Source organism: Bombina bombina, chromosome 4 (genome assembly GCF_027579735.1).
Source record: "Bombina bombina isolate aBomBom1 chromosome 4, aBomBom1.pri, whole genome shotgun sequence".
Taxonomy (NCBI): Eukaryota; Metazoa; Chordata; class Amphibia; order Anura; family Bombinatoridae; genus Bombina; species Bombina bombina.
Window position 1 is genome coordinate 823,426,091 of NC_069502.1, and position 21,116 is coordinate 823,447,206.

At 41.4% G+C, this 21,116-nt stretch overlaps 1 protein-coding gene and 1 long non-coding RNA gene across 2 annotated transcripts in view; one reads left to right on the plus strand and one right to left on the minus strand.

The window, feature by feature from the left end:
- Positions 1 to 1,687, minus strand: part of LOC128657124 (oocyte zinc finger protein XlCOF22-like) — a 39,224-nt gene extending 37,537 nt beyond the window's left edge. The window contains exon 1 of the mRNA XM_053711371.1: positions 1,373 to 1,687. The gene's annotated coding sequence lies outside the window, so the exon portion shown is untranslated. The remainder of the gene's footprint in view (positions 1 to 1,372) is intronic.
- On the plus strand, positions 1,615 to 13,602 carry LOC128657129 (uncharacterized). Its single transcript, XR_008402091.1, has 3 exons — positions 1,615 to 1,786; positions 8,082 to 8,234; positions 13,491 to 13,602. It is a non-coding gene; the product is annotated as an uncharacterized LOC128657129 (long non-coding RNA).
- Positions 13,603 to 21,116: the final 7,514 nt, after the last annotated feature.

The window sequence follows — 21,116 nt, forward strand, 5'->3', positions numbered from 1 at the left end:
ACCTCATACCCTGTAAAAGTTCTAAACCCCCTCTGTTTCACACCCCAGTCCCTGTGCAGACTCTCAGCCACCTCTGTCTCATACTCCAGCTCCTCTATAGACTCTCAGCCTCTTTTGTCTCACACCCCAGCCCCTGTACAGAATCTCAGCCCTCCCCTCTGTATCACACTCCAGCACCTGTACAGACCATCAGCCCCACCCCAGCCCTGTACAGACCCTCAGCACCCCAAACAGCTCAGCCCCTTCATAGATTTTCAGCCCCCCTATCTCACACCCAAGTCCCTGTACAGACTCTTAGCCTCCCTCCATCTCACATCCCAGCTCCTGTAGAGACCCTAAGCCACCCTCACAACTCAGCCCCTGTATAGATTCTCAGCTCCTCCTCGGTCTCACACCCAAGCCCCTGTAGAGACTCTCAGACCTCTCTCTCACACACACACGTACGCCTCGGTATTGGTTCTCAGTCAACCTCTGCCTCACACCTAAGCACCTATAAAATATATTAGCCCCCCTCTGTCTCACACTCCAGCCACTGTACAGATGCTCAGCCCTCCTCACATCCTAGTCCCTTTATAGACTCTCAGTCCCCTCTGTCTCACACACCTCTGCCCCTGTACCGACTCTCAGTCCCTCTCACACCTCAGCTCCTGTAGAGACTCAGATACCTCTCTCACATACACACCAGTCCCTGTATTGGTTCTCAGTCCCCCTCTGCCTCACACCTAAGCCCCTGTACAGTCTCTTACCCCCCCCCTCTCTGTCTTACACACAAACACACCAGTCCCTGTATTGGTTCTCAGTCCCCCTCTGCCTCCCACCTAAGCACCTGTACAGTCTCTCACCCCCCCCTCTGTTTCACACACTCTCCTCTGCCTCACACAATCCCCTCTGTCTCACACACACACACACACACCCCTGTCTCACCCCCCAGCCGCTATACAGACTTTCAGCCCTCCCCTCTGTATCACATTCCAGCCCATGTTCAGCCCTCCTCACACCCCAGCCCCTATACAGATTATCAGCCCCCCTCTCTCTCACATCCCCCCCATTCTATACTGGTTCACAGTTCTCCTCTGCCCCACACCTAAGCCCCTGTACAGACTATTAGCCCCCTCTGGGTCAAACATCAGTCCCTCTCTGTCTTACACTCCAGCCCCTGTACAGAACCACAGCACCGCTGTCACCCAGCCTCAGCCTGTACAAGTACTCAGCTCCCCTCTGTCTGGCACATAAACCCCTCCTCCTCCACTTAACCCCTCTCTCTCCGCACCCACAGCTCACCCTCTTAACCCCACTCTCTGCACCCACAGTCTCCCCCCACCTATAGGAGGTTAATATTAGTTGTCACGCTTCCTTAAATCACATATATTACCTGGTAGTAGCTAGATCCAGTCCGGTAAAAGGACAGATGAGGTCACTGCAGTCACGTGGCTTCTGGGAGTTCACGGTCCTTTTGCTGCATGGGATCTAGCTGCTACTCGAGGATAAAGTATTGGAACTTCTGGAAGGAGGCTGTGTGTGTAAGGCAGAGGGATCCTCTTTATAATAATATTTGTCTGTAAATAATGCACTGGTGAGGTATTTGTATGTGAGGCAATGGGAATATCTATATAATATTATATACCTGTAGATAAGGTACTAGGATTATTGAACAGAAGTATCAACGTTGGGACCCCGCCTCTTTTACTTGACGTGAAGCTGATGCATACAGCTTCCGCTGCACTGCATGCTGGGAGTATGTTCGTGGTTTCCTGCTTCCGTTTAATTCCTGCTGAAGATCACGCTGGTACGAACGCTGGCAATTGTCCCCTTTGACTTACTTATAGTAATTTCCCGTGTTTGTTTCCTGGGATGTGCTGACTCTCAGCTGCCTAATAACCAAGTCAGTAATTTAGCTATAGACTGATGGGTGTCATATGTGTGCAATGTTGTTTTAGTGTGTGACTGTGTTTATACTGTGTGTGTGATAAATGTGTAGCTTTCTACATGATAGGTAGCTCCATATAAGGTCTATAAACGATGTATTTTGTTCTTTATATTAGATTGCGGGGAAGTGCAATGCATATTAGGTAGAGGGAATATTATATATGTATATTAGGTACTGGGGAAGGGGGTTTGTGTGCGCTTGTGCAGAGGGAACCTCTCTATAGTATATACAGTATCTGTATATAAGGTACATGGAGGGGCAGCTTAGTCAAAGGGCTATTATGATGTAAAATTACATAACGAGTCTAATGCTATTTCACCCCCACACATAGGTGGAACATCTCTACTAAGGTTTTGTAGAAGTTGGCTCTGTTTGAGTGAGAGGGAACCTGTGATTATATGTACTGTATATCTATAAGTTACTGGGGAGGGGTGTGTGTGAGAGGCAGAGGGAACATCTCTATAATATATATCTGTATAGAAGATACAGTGAGGGGTCTGTGTATATGTTAGGTAAAGGGAACTTTATATATATATATATATATATATATATATATATATATATACACACACAGTAACCTCCATGAAGTTTAGTTTTATGTAATGAAATAACTTTGCAATATATTTTCATTCTTTATTTTGACCTTTTTTGAGTCACCTGGTTCAGAAAATTAAGCATTTTCTAATTCTAAGAACTTAGATGCACCCTGCTGACTTCTCAAGGCTAACTCAGCTACATATATGTCTCTAAGTGGCATTATCATATAACAACTGCACTTTATACTAACATTATCACTGTAGCTAGCCTTGTTGTCTCTAAATAAATAAAATGGTGGGTGGAGTTTGGCTATTGAAAGATAACTGTTGTAAAAAAAGGATGTTAATGTTAGACTTGGCTGATATGTTATTCTATAGCAACACAACAGGAATGTCCTGTAATTACAAGGTGTTTACTGTCCCTTTAAATGGACATTATACTCTCAAAAAGTATGGGCTAATTAAATAAAGCATTAAAAGAAAATAAAAGTTTTTAATTAACATGTGTTATCTACTTTGCTGCTTAAAGTGAAGGTCACTTTTCATGTGAAAGTGCCGGTTTTAAAAAAAACTATTAAACGGGCACTTTCATTCATGAAAATTGACATAGCACCGTAATTTAAAAATACTTACCTTGTTCTTCTGAAACGCCGAATTGGCCTTGTGCAACGATGCCCCGTCTGCTCCTTCCTGGTTTACTTACCCAGCAATGACGAAACTGGCTTCCTCGAATCTCGGCATTGCCTCAGGCAATGATTACCCCCGGGGGGAAGGCCGTGATTGGAGGATTTTGGAATCGTCATTGCTGACGTATGAAGAGGCTTGCGACTGGCTGGTCAAGCACTGGAGCGGCTTCAAGAAGAAAAGGTAAGTATATTTTATAAAAAAAAACCCGACTGAAATGTCAATTTTCATGAATGAAAGTGCCCTTGTTTTTAATAGTTTTTTTAAAAAACAGGCACTTTCACATGGAAATTGACCTTCACTTTAAGGTCCTTAAAATGATGTTAAAGTTTGAAGTCCTCTAACTTCATGAGAATACGTTCATAATACCCAGTAGCTACAGAACAAAGCTTTTTACCACACTCCCTAAATAGTGTTTACAGACAGCCCTCCTGCTGGAGCGGTCTGTGTAATGTGCTTTGTGCAGTACTATGTTCAAAGGCAGAAACGATGCAGATATACACAGAAGCTGCAGAATTCCATTTCCCTTTCCTCCTCCCGGTTACCACAGATCTCCTCCAGTCTCTGTACAACCTAATTAAATGCTGTGGTAACCAGGAAGGGGAAGGGAAGTGGAATTCCTGCAGCGTTAGAACGGACAGAAGGGAAAATATGCTGCTGAGTTTAGCAGCTACTGTGTTTATCTGTGTCTGCTGATTTCACACAGTCCGTTCTAACGCTGCAGGAATTCCACTTCCCTCCCTCCTCCCGGTTACCACAGCATTTAATTAGGTTGTACAGAGACTGGAGGAGATCTGTGGTAACCGGAGGGGGAAGGGAAGTAGAATTCCTGCAGCGTTAGAACGGACTGTGTGAAATCAGCAGACACAGATAAACACAGAAGCTGCTAAACTCAGCAGCATATTTTCCCTTCTGTCCGTTCTAACGCTGCAGGAATTCCACTTCCCTCCCTCCTCCCGGTTACCACAGCATTTAATTAGGTCGTGCAGAGACTGGAGGAGATCTGTGGTAACCGGAGGGGGAAAGGGAAGTGGAATTCCTGCAGCGTTAGAACGGACTGTGTGAAATCAGCAGACACAGATAAACACAGAAGCTGCTAAACTCAGCAGCATATTTTCCCTTCTGTCCGTTCTAACGCTGCAGGAATTCCACTTCCCTTCCCCCTCCCAGTTACCACAGCATTTAATTAGGTCGTGCAGAGACTGGAGGAGATCTGTGGTAACCGGGAGGAGGAAAGGGAAGTGGAATTCTGCAGCTCTGTGTATATCTGCATCGTTTCTGCCTTTGAACATAGTACTGCACAAAGCACATTACACAGACCGCTCCAGCAGGAGGGCTGTCTGTAAACACTATTTAGGAAGTGTGGAAAAAAAGCCTTGTTCTGTAGCTACTGGGTATTATGAACGTATTCTCATGAAGTCAGAGGACTTCAAACTTTAACATCATTTTAGGACCTTAACCCCTTAATGACCGCAGCACTTTTCCATTTTCTGTCCGTTTGGGACCAAGGCTATTTTTACATTTCTGCGGTGTTTGTGTTTAGCTGTAATTTTCCTCTTACTCATTTACTGTACCCACACATATTATATACCGTTTTTCTCGCCATTAAATGGACTTTCTAAAGATACCATTATTTTCATCATATCTTATAATTTACTATAAAAAAATTATAAAATATGAGGAAAAATTGAAAAAAAAAAACACTTTTTCTAACTTTGACCCCCAAAATCTGTTACATTTCTACAACCACCAAAAAACACCCATGCTAAATAGTTTCTAAATTTTGTCCTGAGTTTAGAAATACCCAATGTTTACATGTTCTTTACTTTTTTTGCAAGTTATAGGGCCATAAATACAAGTAGCACTTTGCTATTTCCAAACCATTTTTTTTCAAAATTAGCGCTAGTTACATTAGAACACTAATATCTTTCAGGAATACCTGAATATCCCTTGACATGTATATATTTTTTTTTAGAAGACATCCCAAAGTATTGATCTAGGCCCATTTTGGTATATTTCATGCCACCATTTCACCGCCAAATGCGATCAAATAAAAAAAATCGTTCACTTTTTCACAAATTTTTTCACAAACTTTAGGTTTCTCACTGAAATTATTTACAAACAGCTTGTTCAATTATGGCACAAATGGTTGTAAATTCTTCTCTGGGATCCCCTTTGTTCAGAAATAGCAGACTTATATGGCTTTGGTGTTGCTTTTTGGTAATTAGAATGCCACTAAATGCCACTGCGCACCACACGTGTATTATGCCCAGCAGTGAAGGGGTTAATTAGGGAGCATGTAGGGAGCTTTTTGGGGTAATTTTAGCTTTAGTTTAGTGTAGTAGACAACCCCAAGTATTGATCTAGGCCCATTTTGGTATATTTCATGCCACCATTTCACCGCCAAATGCGATCAAATTAAAAAAAAAACGTAAAATGTTTCACAATTTTAGGTTTCTCACTGAAATCATTTACAAACAGCTTGTGCAGTTATGGCACAAATGGTTGTAAATGCTTCTCTGGGATCCCCTTTGTTCAGAAATAGCAGACATATATGGCTTTGGCGTTGCTTTTTGGTATTTAGAAGGCCGCTAAATGCCGCTGCGCATCACACGTGTATTATGGCTAGCATTGAAGGGGTTAATTAGGTAGCTTGCAGGGTTAATATTAGATTTAGTGTAGAGCTCAGCCTCCCACCTGAAACATCAGACCCCCTGATCCCTCCCAAACAGCTCTCTTCCCTCCCCCACCCCACAATTGTCCCCGCCATCTTAAGTACTGGCAGAAAGTCTGCCAGTACTAAAATAAAAGCTATATATTTTTTTTTTATTTATTTTTTTAAAGCATATTTACATATGCTGCTGTGTACGATCCCCCCTTAGCCCCCAACCTCACTGATCCCCCCCCCCAAACAGCTCTATAACCCTCCCACTCTAACTTGATAGGCGCCATCTTGGGTACTGGCAGCTGTCTGCCAGTACCCAGTTTAGAAGAAAAAATGTCTTTATTTTTCATTTTGTAAGCATTTCTGTAGTGTAGCTTCCCCCCACACAAAACCAACCCCCCACCCCTCCACGATCTCTTTTTGTGCACAAACAAGATTAGGCCAATTATTACTTAAAAATTTTTCCGTAGTGTAGCGGTTCCCACCCGCTCCCGCCCGCCACCCTCCGTGCACGCGCGCGCGTCCGTGCGCGCCCCCGGCGGTGCCGCCCCCGATCCCACCCCCCGTGACTTAACACAGCACACCGATGGCCGCCCACCCGCCTCCCAAGTCGGCTCCCACCCACCAACGATACCGGCCATCGATGTCCGGTGCAGAGAGGGCCACAGAGTGGCTCTCTCTGCATCGGATGGCCATGTATGGTTATTGCAGGATGCCTCCATATCGAGGCATCACTGCAATAACCGGAAAGCAGCTGGAAGCGAGCAGGATCGCTTCCAGCTGCTTTCCACACCGAGGACGTGCAGGGTACGTCCTCAGGCATTAACTGCCTTTTTTTTGAGGACGTACCCTGCACGTCCTCGGTCATTAAGGGGTTAAAGGGACATGAAACACAATTTTTTTTTCTTTCATGGTTTAGATAGAGAATATATTTTTAAACAACTTTCTAATTTACTTCTATTATCTAATTTGTTTCATTCTCTTGGTATAATTTGTTGAAGGAGCAGCAATACACTAATGGTTTCTAACTGAATACATGTGTGAGCCAATCACAATCAACATATATATGCAGCCACCAATCAACAGCTTGAACCTAGGTTCTGTGCTGCTCCTGAGCTTACCTAGATAAACATTTCAGCAAAGGATAACAAGAGAAGGAAGCAAATTAAATAATAGAAGTTAATTGGAAAGTTGTTTAAAATTGTATTCTCTATCTGAATAAAGAAATAATTCTTTTAGGTTTCATGTCCCTTTAAGCAGCAAAATCAAACTCCAGGTGCCTTTAAACAATTTTGATGATGTGGAAAAATAATAAATGCAGTATAGTGTAAAACTATGCAAGGGTACACAAGGGAATTTCAGAGAATTATCACCAATTTGGGCTTATATTTTCATTAATTATTTCATTAATGCAAACTAAAGTTGATTTCTGAAAGTGCTAGGTCTATTGAAAAGACAGCATATAGTTTGCGTGGGTAACTTACAGAAGAAATAAACACAATGGAATTGATATTCAAAAACCATAAATGTAAATGGTTGGAAACAGCTTCAGCACAAGGTTGTCAAAGGGTTAAAGCTTTGTAAATAGTAATAAAAAAAAAAAGCTATGTATTTGTTAGAGAAATTAAAGGGACGGTCTACTCCAGAATGTTTGTTTTAAAAAGATAGATAATTCCTTTATTACCCATTCTCCCTAAGGGTGATGCGGGAAGCCAGATATGGACCCGTTGCTCAGTGTGCCTAGAGCTTTATTACCCATTCCTCAGGTTTGCATAACCAGCATGGTTGTATTAATACACTTTTTACCTCTGCGATTACCTTGTATCTAAGCCTCTGCAGAATGCCCCCTTATTCCAGTTGTTTTGACAGACATGCATTTTAGCCAATCAGTGCTTACTCCTAGGTAACTCCATGTGCACAATGTTATCTATATGGCACAAATGAACTAACCCCCTCTAGCTGTGAAAAACTGCCAAAATGCTCAGCGATAAGAGGCGGCCTTCAAGGGCTTAGAAATTAGTATATGACCTTACCTAGGATTAGCTTAGAACAAAGCAAAATTGATGATAAAAGTAAATTGGATGTCCTATCTGAATCATGAAAGTTTAATTTTGACTAGACTGCCCCTTTAATGTATACCCCTTATGACAATGAACTGTACATGAGACTCTCTCTCTCTCTCTCTCTCTCACTCACTCACTCACTCACTCACTCACTCACTCTCTCTCTCACACTCTCTCTCACTCTCTCTCTCTCTCTCTGTGTTTAGGCTCCTGTTACTGTGAAGATCACGTACAATAGACGTCACTGCGTTTGCCGGTAAAGGGGACAACATTATAAGAATATCTGACAAATTCATTTGTGCTGAACAAGACAATGTCTGACAAGAACCAAACCTCAGACCTTCCTGATGCACACAGAGGTAAGCAGGATGTCACATGTATGTCACCTGGTTTTGTCATCACAATGGGATAATATTTACATTAACTAACCAGAAACCTCAGTGATCTGTTTGTCTTAAAGGTACATAGGGGTTGATAGTATATTGCCCCAAGGCAGAACATGCTGTGATCTGAGATGTCATTTCAGAAAATGCAGCATGTCTGCAGAAAGAATGAGACACATTCAGGAACTGTTGGCTGTTTTGCTTTGCAGCGCTGCTCTGCATCAGGCTGTTGTCTTCAAACTGCACTGTGCTCTGGCTGCACTGCATAAGTTTTCCTTAACAAAGTGCATCCAGAACAAAGTGCTGTTTGAAGAGAACAGTCAAATATGGAGCATCGCTGCAAAGCAGCAGTGCATTTATTATTATTATTGACTGACTCAAGACATAAAAACAACACTTTTTTTTTCTCTGCAGCTAATGTGCAATGTGCTATATTATAAAACTTTAATAAAATGCTTTATTCTCCAGTTACTCAACACATTGCAGTTTAGCTGGTGCTTTACTGTAACTGCTTAAAGGGACACTGACCCCACATTTTTTCTTTTGTGATTTAGATAGAGTATGCAATTTTAAGCAACTTTCTAATTTACTCCTATTATCAATTTTTCTTTGTTCTCTTGCTATTTTTATTTGAAAAAGAAGACATCTAAGCTTTTTTTTTGGTTCAGTACTCTGGACAGCAGTGTTTTATTGGTTGATGAATTTGTCCACCAATCAGCCAGGACAACCCAGGTTGTTCACCAAAAATGGGCCGGCATCTAAACTTACATTCTTGCATTTCAAATAAAGATACCAAGAGAATGAAGAAAATTTGATAATAGGAGTAAATTAGAAAATTGCTTAAAATTTCATGATCTATCTAAATCACGAAAGAAAAAATTTGGGTTCAGTGTCCCTTTAATTTAAAAATTCAAAATGATCTGCAGAAAATGTTTCACTTAAAAAATCTCATTGCAGAAAGTGGAAAAATGTTTCTGCCTCTGGTGTATATTGGTAATGTACAGAAGTCTCTACTACACAGTTTATAAAATCCTGCTTTACTCTTGTTGTTATTGACCAGATCGGCACTATGTGCTCATGCCCAGTCTCTGCATAAAGAGCGCTTATTGGTAGGTAAGCTCCATGCATAGTGTACCAACTAATCAGCTATTGCACATGTTGCCAGTTTCTTATATACAAAATGTCTAAACATGGTTTTGTTTGTTTTTTTAGGCACTTTGCATTGCACAATGTCTTACTCTGGTGTGCTTGAATTGTACATCACCAGCTGATGAAATCAGAGTGCATTCTATACATGACAGCAGTGCTTGTCATCAGAGTATACTGACATAGGCTCACAAGCGTGCTCTATAAATAGCAGCAGTGTTTGTCGTTAGAGCATTCAAAGGTAGATTCAGGAGCACACTCTATATGTGCAGCAGTGTTTGTCATGAGAGCATACTGAGGTAGGCACATCAGCTTGCTCTATATATTACAGCAGTGCTTGTCATGAGACAAGGCTCAGGAGCGCACTCTATACATGGCAGTAGTGCTTGTCATGAAAGCATACTGAGGTAGAACAGGAGTGTGCTCTATATATGGCAGCAGTGCTTGTCATGAGAGCATACTGAGGTAGAACAGGAGAGTGCTCTATACATGGCAGTAGTGCTTGTCATGAAAGCATACTGAGGTAGAACAGGAGCGTGCTCTATATATGGCAGTAGTGCTTGTCATGAGAGCATACTGAGGTAGAACAGGAGAGTGCTCTATATATGGTAGCAGTGCTTGTCGTTAGACCATATAGAGGTAGGCACAGGAGCACTGTCTATATATAGAAAAAAGGTGTAGAGTCCACAGCACTATAAGTATCTGTTTATTAAAGCATAACAAACAGGTAAATGTGCACAAGTTATGCTTTAATAAACAGATGCTTATTCATAGTGCTGTGGACTCTACACCTTTTTGCTATACCGGTTAGGAGCCTTGGCCGTGTCTCCAGTCCTACGTGCACTACCCCAGATGGGAGTTCCAGGTGCTGAGGTTTACATTATCTATTGTGTCTATATATGGAAGTAGGGTTTGTCATGAGAGCATACCGAGGTAGGCTCAGGAGCGCTCTCTATATATGACAGCAGTGTTTGTCCTGAGATCATACTGAGGAAGGCTCAGGAGTAAGGCTGCAACTAACGATTATTTTCATAATCGATTAATAGGCAGATTTTTTTTCAATTAATCGACTAATCGGATAAAAAATTAATTATTTTTTCCTATATTTAAAATAAAATCCACATACTGAGTGTTATGAATATAAACTTTACATTAAAACAACTGTTAATCCAATTTTTTAAGCATCAGAACAATTTTTTATAATTAAGCAAAACAAAACCACAAACTGTTTGAAAAGAAGTAGAAAGAATTAGATTACCACTGTTTATAACATTCTGTTATTCACTCTTTCAGAAACTTTGCATTGAAATGCAAAAATGACCACATGTCCACATGCTTCTGGCTCTCTTTTTTGCAAGTTATTTTGCCTTCAGCAGAGAAGAGGCGCTCTGAGGGTGTTGAGGTGCCTGAGATGCATAAGTAGGGTTTTGCCAATTTCACCAAGGTGTGCTATTTATCTTTGTTAGTTCTCCACCAATGCAAGGGCCTCTCAACAAAGTAAGCCTGGACCTCATTATAAAATAAAAATATCTTGAATATCCATATGCAGTGGTAAATAATCATCTATAAGGTTAGGGGAAAAAATATCTAGTCTACTCTTAAAATAACAGATATATAGTTACAGAGGTTGAATCTGGTACATTTTCCAATTAATTAAAAATAGAATTCATATAACAAGTGCCATCAATCTAGGGCTAGGTGTAAATAACAAGCTCAGCACTATATCATGCAAAGCATAGCCCCAAATCACCTGATTTTATATAAATAATACAAATTATGCCTCCTGTTTTATTTCTGGGTTGCACATAAGACAGGAGTAGTTGTAAACTTAAAAAGAAACTTATAGTGTCCTAAAAAAGTGAAAAGTAAACGTCTGTAGAGGTCCTTTAGGCTGAGGGCAAAACCATAAAGCACAATACCCTGTGCAGGAGCTCATTGGAGTGAAGCAGCTGGTGCTGTGCACAGAGCAACTAATTGCAAACCAATTAATCGATTATGAGATTCGTTGACAGCTATTTTCATAATAGATTATCGATTATGCCGATTAGTTGTTGCAGCTCTACTCAGAAGTGCTCTATATATGGCAGCAGTGTTTGTAATGAGAGCATACTGAGGTAGGCATAGGATCATGTTCTATATGAGGCAGCAGTGTTTGTAATGAGAGCATACTGAGGTAGGTACAGGCGCATGCTCTATATGAGGCAGCCGTGTTTGTAATGAGAGCATACTGAGGTAGGTACAGGATCATGCTCTATATGAGGCAGCAGTGATTGTAATGAGAGCATATTGAGGTAGGTACAGGATCATGCTCTATATGAGGCAGCAGTGTTTGTAATGAGAGCATACTGAGGTAGGTACAGGATCATGTTCTATATGAGGCAGCAGTGTTTGTAATGAGAGCATACTGAGGTAGGTACAGGATCATGTTCTATATGAGGCAGCAGTGTTTGTAATGAGCATACTGAGGTAGGTACAGGCGCGTGCTCTATATGAGGCAGCAGTGTTTGTAATGAGAGCATACTGAGGTAGGTACAGGATCATGCTCTATATGAGGCAGCAGTGATTGTAATGAGAGCATACTGAGGTAGGTACAGGATCATGCTCTATATGAGGCAGCAGTGTTTGTCATGAGAGCATACTGAGGTAGGTACAGGATCATGCTCTATATGAGGCAGCAGTGTTTGTCATGAGAGCATACTGAGGTAGGTACAGGATCATGCTCTATATGAGGCAGCAGTGATTGTAATGAGAGCATACTGAGGTAGGTACAGGCGCATGCTCTATATGAGGCAGCAGTGTTTGTAATGAGAGCATACTGAGGTAGGTACAGGCGCATGCTCTATATGAGGCACCAGTGTTTGTAATGAGAGCATACTGAGGTAGGTACAGGATCATGCTCTATATGAGGCAGCAGTGTTTGTCATGAGAGCATACTGAGGTAGGTACAGGCACATGCTCTATATGAGGCAGCAGTGTTTGTAATAAGAGCACACTGAGGTAGGTACAGGATCATGCTCTATATGAGGCAGCAGTGTTTGTAATGAGAGCTTACTGAGGTAGTTACAGGATCATGCTCTATATGAGGCAGCAGTGTTTGTAATGAGAGCATACTGAGGTAGGTACAGGCGCATGCTCTATATGAGGCAGCAGTGTTTGTAATGAGAGTATACTGAGGTAGGTACAGGCGCATGCTCTATATGAGGCAGCAGTGTTTGTAATAAGAGCACACTGAGGTAGGTACAGGCGCATGCTCTATATGAGGCAGCAGTGTTTGTCATGAGAGCATACTGAGGTAGGTACAGGATCATGCTCTATATGAGGCAGCAGTGCTTGTAATGAGAGCATACTGAGGTAGGTACAGGATCATGCTCTATATGAGGCAGCAGTGTTTGTAATGAGGGCATACTGAGGTAGGTACAGGATCATGCTCTATATAAGGCAGCAGTGATTGTAATGAGAGCATACTGAGGTAGGTACAGGATCATGCTCTATATGAGGCAGCAGTGTTTGTAATGAGAGCATACTGATGTAGGTACAGGATCATGCTCTATATGAGGCAGCAGTGTTGGTAATGAGAGCATACTGAGGTAGGTACAGACGCATGCTCTATATGAAGCATTCATGGGAGCACACTGAATTAGGCTCAGGAGCGTGCTTTATGTATGACAGTAGTGCTTGTGAGAGCATACTGGGATAGGCACAGGGTTAAGTTTGATCAAGGAGTTAAATACATACAATGTGACTACACTATTCCAAGATGCTGGTTTATTTGGGCCCATAGTTGGTACCTGTTAACCTTTTTAAATTGGGATTTTTTTCTTTTTTTTTTCTCCTTAGCTGTTCTACTGTACTTAAAAAAATTTTTTATTAATTAAATTGTATTCTATAAAATTTGTGCCAATTTCTTCTCAAAAGTGATTACATTTTACTCATTGCTGTAAGTGGCTGCATTTAATACAAAGCGTGATTTAATTAGGCTTCAGGATATTATTGTATAAGAAGATAAAACATACAAACTGCTGTTATATAAGTTTATGTTACACCCTGTACTGTGCTCTATCAGGTAACTTCCTGCTGTAATTACAGGGCGTCTAGAGGAAAACCCGGGCACTGGGCTATTAAATGTGAAGAAAGAGGATGATACAGATGACATGAATAGTCATCAGATTGAAATACATTGCTCTTTCCCTGCCGGTGAGTAGTAATACGTGAGAGTCTGCCGGGGCTGTGCACACAGTTACTTACTGCTCTCTCTTGGGGCGCGATCCGATATACGGCGCAGGTTTCGGCGCAAGCGTGGAAACCTGCGCCGCCCGTAGTTTCAGCTCGCAACTCGAGCTATCCCATATACGGTGCCGTCAGATGCTAAAGTGCCATAAGTCTGACAAACTAGCGATGTCCAGAAATCTGCGTAAGTACAAATTTCTGGAGTCGCCAGTGTCTTACGGCACTTTAGAAACTGCCGCCGCCTACAAAAACTGACTAAATTATAAAATCACCCGTAACTGTTTAACACGCCTCCCAAACCATAGCCCGACACGTATACCCCTCTATCCGCAACCCCCCCTCTCACTCCTAACAATAAATGTATTAAACCCTAAACCGCCACTTCCGGACCCCGCCACCAGCTACATTAACTATATTACCCCCTAATATGATCCCCCTACACCGCCGCCACCTACATTATATGTACTACCCCCTAATCTGACCCACTTACACCTCCGCCACCTATATTAAAATTATTAACCCCTAATCTAATCCCCCTACACAGCCGTCACCTATATTAAATGTCTAACCCCCTTATGTGAGCCCCCTACCCCACCGCCACCTATTTTAACTACATTACCCCCTAATCTAATCCCCCTACACCGCCGCCACCTATAATAAATGTATTACTGCCTAAAATACTAAAATGTCTCTACCCTAAACTAAATTACAAATAGCCCTGAAAAGGGCCTTTTGCGTGGCATTGCCCCAAAGTAACCAGCTCTATTACCAGCCCTTAATAGGGCCTTTTGCGGTGCATTGTCACAAAGTAATCGGCTCTTTTACCTGTAATCTGACCCCCCTACACCGCCGCCACCTATATTAAATATATTAACCCCTAATCTAATCCCCCTACACCGCTGCCACCTATATTAAATATATTTACCCCTAATCTGACCCCCCTACACCGCCGCCACCTATATTAACTATATTAACCCTAATTATATTAGGGTTAATATAGTTATTATATTATATATATTAACTATATTAACCCTATCTAACCCTAACACCCCTAACTTAATTATTATTGCAATAAATCTAAATTATATTAATCTTATTAACTAAAATATTCCTATTTAAATCTAAATACTTACCTATAAAATAAACCTTAAGATAGCTACAATATAATTAATAATTACATTGTAGCTATTTTAGGGTTTATATTTATTTTACAGGTAACTTGGTATTTATTTTAACTAGGTACAATAGCTATTAAATAGTTAATAACTATTTAATAGCTACCTAGTTAAAATAATTACAAAATTACCTGTAAAATAAATCCTAACCTAAGTTACAAATACTATTACATAAAAGAGAATCAATATCGAAAGAAATTCAGCGCTACAAATACTTTTTATTCAATATTGATTCTCTTTTATGTAATTTTTCTATCAGTGTCAGGGGTAAACTGAATCGTATATTCATGCAGCTCAATACCTACACCCATCAAGTCTAAGGAGTTCACAGGGAACATACATATCCCACATTTACACACTTCTTAGACAGGTGCAGAAATCTATATATAACACCCATAACAGAACACAATATTTCTTTTGGTGGAACAACTGAGCGCTGGTAACACTCCTTGATATATTCTAAGTTACAAATACACCTACACTATCAATAAATTAATTAAACTACAATTATCTAAACTAAAATATAATTAAATACACTAAACTAAATTACAAAAACAAACAAACCCTAAATTACAAAAAATAAAAAAAAATTACAAGAATTTTGTGGGGCATTGCCCCAAAGTAATCAGCTCTTTTACCTGTGAAAAAAAAAGAACAACCCCCCCATTACAACCCACCACCCACACACCCCTACTCTAAAACCCACCCTATCCCCCCTTAAAAAAACCTAAGTCTAACCCCCAAGTGCTCCTTACCTGTCCTGAAGACCGACGGAGAAGGTCCTTTTCCAGGCGGCGACCTCTTCTTCTTCCAGGAACCAGCCGGCACGGAGCGGAGGAGTTGAAGACCGATAACCGCGGAGCTGAAGACCGTCCTCCCTGGAACTGAAGACCGGCGATGCAGGAACGGAAGATCGGCGACGCTGGAACTGAAGACCGGAGCCATGGAGCGTGGAGGATCCTCTTCATACGATCGCCGCTGTACACTGAATCGGAATTAAAGGTACGCGATTAAAAATGGCGTCCCTTGAATTCCTATTGGCTGATTTGAGCCTTCAAATTCAAATCAGCCAATCGGATGAGAGCTACTTTAATTCTATTGGCTATTCTAATCAGCCAATAGAATTACAGTAGCTCTTATTCTATTGGCTATTCAAATCAGCCAATAGAATTAAAGTAGCTTTCATCCGATTGGCTGATTTGAATTTGAAGGCTCAAATCAGCCAATAGGAATTCAAGGGACGCCATTTTTAATCGCGTACCTTGAACTCCGATTCAGTGTACGGCGGCGATCGTATGAAGAGGATCCTCCACGCTCCATGGCTCCGGGCTTCAGTTCCAGCGTCGCCAATCTTCCTTTCCTGCATCGACGGTCTTCAGCTCCGCGGTTATCGGTCTTAAACTCCTCCGCTCCGCGCCGGCTGGTTCCTGGAAAAAGAAGAGGTTGCCGTTTGGAAGAAGACTTCTCCGCCTGGAACAGGACCTTTTCCGTCGGTCTTCCGGACAGGTAAGGAGCACTTGGGGCTTAGACTTAGGTTTTTTTAATGGGGGATAGGGTGGGTTTTAGAGTAGAGGTGTGTGGGTTGTAATGGGGGGGGGGTTCTTTTTTTCACAGGTAATAGAGCTGATTACTTTTTGTAATGTAGTTTAGGGTAGGGACATTTTTTTTTATTTTGGTGGGCTTTATTTTATTAGGGGGCTTAGATTAGGTGTAATTAGCTTAAAATTCTTGTAATCTTTTTTTATTTTTTGTAATTTAGTGTTTGTTTTTCTTGTAATTTAGTTTAGTGTATTTAATTATATTTTAGTTTAGATAATTGTAGTTTATTTAATTAATTTATTGATAGTGTAGGTGTATTTGTAACTTAGGTTAGGATTTATTTTACAGGTAAATTGGTAATTATTTTAACTAGGTAGCTATTAAATAGTTATTTACTATTTAATAGCTATTGTACCTAGTTAAAATAAATACCAAGTTACCTGTAAAATAAATATAAACCCTAAAATAGCTACAATGTAATTATTAATTATATTGTAGCTATCTTAAGGTTTATTTTATAGGTAAGTATTTAGTTTTAAATAGGAATAATTTAGTTAATAAGATTACTATTATTTAGATTTATTGTAATAATAATTAAGTTAGGGGTGATAGGGTTAATATAGTTAATATATATAATATAATTAGGGTTAATATCGGTGGGGGCGGTGTAGGGGGATTAGATTAGGGGTTAATATATTTAATATAGGTGGCGGCGGTTTAGGGAGGTCAGATTACAGGTAAAAGACCTGATTACTTTGTGACAATGCCCCGCAAAAGGCCCTTTTAAGGGCTGGTAATAGAGCTGGTTACTTTGGGGCAATGCCCTGTAAAAGGCCCTTTTAATGGCTGGTAATAGAGCTGGTTACTTTGGGGCAATGCCATGCAAAAAGCCCTTTTCAGGGCTATTTATAATTTAGTTTAGGGTAGGGACATTTTAGTATTTTAGGGGATAATACATTTATTATAGGTTGCGGCGGTGTAAGGAGATTAGATTAGGGGTTAATATATTTAATAGAGGTGGCGGTGGTGTAGGGGGATTAGATTACAGGTAAAAGAGCTGATAACTTTGTGACAATGCCCCGCAAAAGGCCCTTTTAAGGGCTGGTAATAGAGCTGGTTACTTTGGGGCAATGCCCTGCAAAAGGCCCTTTTAAGGGCTGGTAATAGAGCTGGTTACTTTGGGGCAATGCCACGCAAAAAGCCCTTTTCAGGGCTATTTGTAATTTTAGTTTAGGGTAGGGACATTTTAGTATTTTAGGGGGTAATATATTTAATATATGTGACGGCGGTGTAGGGGGATTAGATTGGGGGTAATATAGTTAAAATAGGTGGCGGCGGGGTAGGGGGCTCACATTATGGGGTAATAATTTTAATATAGATGGCGGCGGTGTAGGGGGATTACATTAGGGGTTAATAATTTTAATGTAGGTGGCGGCGGTGTAGGGGGATCACATTAGGGGGATGGACATTTAATGTAGGTGGCGGCGGTGTCCGGGAGCGGCGGTTTAGGGGTTAAACACTTTATTAGGGATTGCGGCGGGGGATCGTGGTTGACAGGTAGATAGACATTGCGCATGCGTTAGGTGTAAGGCTTACTACGCCTGCAATTTGTGGCAAGGTGAAAATGGAGTAAGATTTCTCCATTTTCGCCACATAAGTCCTTACGCTGTATATTGGATACCAAACTGCGCTGGTTTGGTATATCTGTCTATGGGCCAAAAAACTATGGCCGAAGGCAGAAATATACGAGCGTAACTTCTAGGTTACACTGTATATAGGATACCAAACCAGCGCAAAATTTGGCGTCGCCAGCTTTTGCGGGCGATGCTGCATATCAGATCGGGCCCTTGTAGTTTACTGTCTGGTTTATAAGAGCAGATAACACAATGAGTTTAAACCTTGTTTAGTTCATGTTGCAGTTTTATACTGGAATATAGAGGATCACAGTAAAAAAAAAAAAGAATGAGAGGGAGGAGGAGAATGTGTGAATTTGGTGCTATTGTCTGTTAGGGAAATAAACAAACTATTTTATTGTAAAGTTATAAACAAAGCTAGATCATGTGATATAAAACTGAATCTGCTTTATTTGTACAGATGAAGATAACGCTGATATAGTGAAAGTTGAGATAACAGAAGATCTGTGTGTGAGGCATCAGCTGGAAGCACCAGATGAGGAAACCACTGACAGCATCAGCCCAGGTGAGTGTGCACTTGTGGTGTGTCTGAGGGACACAAGGGAGTGTGCACGTGTGTTGTATCTGAGGGACACAGGATACAGGTGAGTGTGCAGTTGTGGTGTGTCTGTGGGACACAGGATACAGGTGAGTGTGCAGTTGTGGTGTATTTGAGGGACACAGGATACAGGTGAGTGTGCAGTTGTGGTGTATCTGAGGGACACAGGATACAGGTGAGTGTGAAGTTGTGGTGTGTCTGTGGGACACAGGATACGACACTTGTGTTGTGCCTGAGGGATGGAGATCACAGGTAAGTGTGCACATATGTTGTGTCTGAAGGATATGGTTTACAGGTGAATGTGCATGAGTGTTACAGATGAGTGTGCACATGTGTTGCACCTGAGGGATGCAGGTCACAGGTCAGTGTGCACATATGTTGTGTCTGAAGGATATGGGTTACAGGTGAATGTGCATGAGTGTTACAGATGAGTGTGCACGTGTTTTGTGCCTGAGGGATGCAGGTCACAGGTAAGTGTGCACGTATGTTGTGTCTGCGGGACATGGGCTGCGGATGAATGTGCATGAGTGTTACAGATAAGTGTGCATGTGTGTTGTGTCTCAGGGATACAGGTTACATGTGAGTGGGCATGTGTATTGTGTCTCTGGGACACAGGTTTACAGGTGAGTGTGCATGTGTCTGAGGGATGAAGATAGCATGGATGTTTGTGTTACAGGTGAGTGTACACAAAGTGGTTGTGCATGTATGTTGTGGGTTACAGGTGAGTGAGCACATATATTGTGTGTGAGTTACAGGTGAGTGTGCACATATATTGTGTGTGAGGTATGTGGGTTACAACAGGTGAGTGTGCACATATATTGTGTGTGAGTTATAGGTGAGTGTGCATAGTAAGTGTGGGTCTACTAAATAATTCTCTTGTGTGCACATAGTAATTTTTTGCGTTCTCACATGATTTTTCGTTATATATAATGAGAGAGAAATTGATACATCCCACGAGTACTACTAATAACTTGCACATATGCATGTATATACTTATTGTACAGGCCGTATGGATGTGACGCCTTCAGATGGCTCAGTGTTTGAGTACAGAGGAAAACCGTATGTGTGTGATCACGTGAAGACTGAGGAGGATGAAGTTCCTATCAATACTGGTACAGGTGATTTGCACTAATTAACACATTACCCTCAAACATCTGCTAGATATAGTTCAGGTCTTGCCTCCAGCGAAGCTGTGTTAGTTAAACCCAAAAAGACCACAGACGTACAGGGTACGTCTGTCATTAAGGGGTTAAGTAAAGGGAATATTCTGTGATGGTGACATTTTGTCTCATATAAATAACAGTTATATTTTCTCAGATGGTTACACAGCAGACACAAGTCAGTGAGAATCTCATGTATGATTAACTAAGGGATAGATTACAAGTGAAGCACAAAAATATAAGCACTACTGAGTGCTAACTCCACTCAAGTTATCTAAATTGTACTCGTATTACAAGTTGAAAGTAGAATGTTATTGCAAGAGCCAAAGCCTCCGATGCGCTGACATCTGGAGGGCGGATATTGTGACCTCGCTGAGTCCCTTTCTGCATAGACTTCTGTATATTTATACATATATAAATAAAGCACATACATATACACCTTTGTGCACCAGATCCTAGACCATATCCCTTAAAATCACTGTTAGAACATTTATTTCTATGATAAACCTTGTTTTTGTAATAAATATGTTTAGCTATGAGTGAATTTTTTTTTTTATTATAATTTTTATTGAGGGTACAACCTAATCAGTGGCACAGCAGTAAGATGTGTTTAGGTAGTCCTATTCATAATACAGAGTATGCAGAAAACAGTGTGATAGACATCTTACTGAAATGTAGTCTTCAGACTGTCACAGGAGTCTAGCCAGTTGTCATAAGCCTCAAACATTTTTCAAATAGTACAGGTATACACATTTCTGGACCCTCATAAAGGTTGTTAACAGTCTCTGTGTCTGTCTCTGTGATGAGGAGTGCCCATTAAAAACTTGTAGGAGGCAATTTTGGGGGCGGAGCTTGGCAGCAGCTAAGATGGCTGCGTAATTCCACAGCTCCATTAATCTGCACCACAAAATCTTAAAATCCTGCCTAACTGCCACAGCATAATCTCCCTAGAGATGACCAGCGACATGCTTAACATACGGGACACTGCAGAATCAACTTTTTGTTAACTTTTTATTTCCCCATGGTGACAAATTACAGACTAGCCGGGTGCGCCCGGCCTCCTCAGAGGCACCGCAACTATCAACCCTCCCGCATGACACAACATCGCTCGCATTAGCAAAGCCAGACCTGCCGGGTAAGCACTAAAAACTTTTTATCACATAAACTGACCACGGCTGGCTTGCAAGACTTGCGGAGAGGGCTAGCACTGTTATACGCGCCAGAATATCACAAGAGGCGCGCGCCTTAGTAGAGGACCGCATGGACCGGAAGCGGCCATAGTGAAAGATAAAGCTAAAACTAACAGCGGCAGCCGATCGCGGCCTTCTATCACAGTGGTATCACTAGAGCTTGCACTGCGACCGGATTTTGACCCCCTC